This window comes from Monopterus albus, unplaced genomic scaffold (assembly GCF_001952655.1).
Source record: "Monopterus albus unplaced genomic scaffold, M_albus_1.0 scaffold188.1, whole genome shotgun sequence".
In the NCBI taxonomy this organism is placed as follows: Eukaryota; Metazoa; Chordata; class Actinopteri; order Synbranchiformes; family Synbranchidae; genus Monopterus; species Monopterus albus.
The window spans coordinates 565,283-567,325 of record NW_018128068.1 but is presented as its reverse complement, the minus strand read 5'-3'; the positions used below and the strand labels follow the sequence as shown (position 1 = coordinate 567,325).

Genomic DNA, 2,043 nt, shown 5'->3' with positions numbered 1-2,043 from the left:
TGAACTGGTAATAGGTTGTTAAAATAGATCGTTAAAATAGCGGATAAAGACTTGATTCTCGACACGTATATGACATGAAAAAGTATGTATTTGGAGTCCTGTCCATCATTGGCTTTACATACTTATGTGAGCAAGTTTTCTGGAGCATGAGCTTCATAAAGACCAAATATCGCTCCCTCCTCACAAATGAGAGCCTACAGTCCTGTGTGAAGACCAAAGTCACATCTTCCAGCCCCGACATAGGGAAGATCAGCATCAAGCTTCAGAAACAGAAGGCACATTAAACAGGTGAGAACACTAGCATTTAATAGAATAGTATTTTTCAGAAAAAACAACAACATTTGTTTCAGACCCAAAGCTGATGTAGTTTTTTTATTGTATGTTCAGGTCTTTCAGTTGATTTCTGGCCGAGAAAGAAACCTGAAGAGGATGAGAGCACACTGAAATGGACTTGTCAAAATACGTTCCTAATTTTATGTTTACTTCTTTAAAACTGCTAAGCTGCAACTGTATGTTTTTTTTTTATATTAAAGTGGGCTACGTTTTATTTTAATTTTACGCAAATATGGGAAGGACTCAGAGGCCTACATAGTTCAGCGTTTAATTAATTTCAAAGTAGGCCTATACATGTACATTGCACTTCGGTTTGTTGTATTCTGTTGTAACAGGTAACATTGGATGTATGTGAATGACAGATGAACGTGTCACACAATCTACCTTAACAGTCATCTTCACAGGAGTGATAAGATATTAGTTATTTTAAAATGACAATACATGTTAGGAAAGATGGAGCTGGCCTTGAAAAAGTCTAAAAGTCTGTCACCTGTCTGTCTTTGGATAGTTTGTTGAGCAGACTGCTGACAATACTCAGCTCAGATAGTGTGCGAGTTGGCAGAGTAACATCACAGCTGAGCAGAGGATGGTGTGGACATACAGACTTGTGTGTGATATATTGGTCTCAATATGAAATTGTTTTTTGTTAGAGAGCTAAAATGTCTGAGTTTTGCAATATCTTTTTTATTACATTTACAGTATGTCATAAGAAAGTTTAACCAACCACACACACACACTCCTACAGTTTCCTATCAACCTAAGCTGCATGTCTTTGGGTTGTGGAAGGAAACTGGAGTACCAGGAAAGAGACCACAGAGGCACAGGGGGAACATGCAAACTCCACAGAGAAAGGCACCAGGTCAGCTGGGGCTTGAACCTGGAAAAGCCTTGCTGTGAGGCAACAGCGCTAACCACTGCAGCACGATGCCGCCCTCATATAGTAAATGCAAATTCTAGATTCTACTCACACTTTTGGTATTTGAATCCACCCTTCATCTTTAACTCCACTGAGATTTGAGACACTAAAATTTCAGTATGGAGCTGAGGAAAAAATAAATACAAAAATCCATATACATACCCAGCATCACCTGGGATTTAGTGTGTACTGAATCACTGCAATGCCCCACGGTTGCTATGATTTCCAACAGGTAGCACCAAGCTGTTCTCTAGCAGGGAGAGGGAGTGCAACCATGCAGCAAGCTTAAAATATCACTCCGTGGCACCTGCGGAGAGGAGCACCGAGGGACGAATACCTTCCAAAACTATGCAACAGACAACATTCTGTGACCAATTTAATGGGGTGTTAAGTGTTTTCTCCTGTGTACCAAATAAAATCAGAAATGGGGATTGATAAAAGAGGATGAACAAAGAGAGCATGGAAAGATAAAGAAAGGCAAAGAGATAGACACAATCACATTCCAGGCACTCTGCTGGGCTATACTGGCACCAAATTGTCCACATGGGCTCAGCCATCTGTCACTGACAGGCCCCATGCAGCTGTGAAGGCGAAGAACAGAAACCACCATCCCTGTCACACCACTTCCAACAACTCTGAAGTATTAACTAATCTCCTATCACCCTATGGGGGCTGTCCAAATGGTGGATAGCATGGTTTGTTGCATTTGACTAATTATTTTTTTAAAGCTGCAATAAAGCACAAGCCCTCCCTGATTATCGAGGATGCAGCCCATTTACTTCTGTGTCCAAGGA

General features: G+C 40.8%; 1 protein-coding gene across 2 annotated transcripts in view; it reads right to left on the bottom strand.

Annotated features, from left to right (window-relative positions):
• The window catches only part of LOC109970001 (low density lipoprotein receptor adapter protein 1), a 33,445-nt gene that overhangs the window by 16,291 nt on the left and 15,111 nt on the right, over positions 1 to 2,043 (bottom strand). The gene's annotated exons all lie outside the window — the stretch shown is intronic.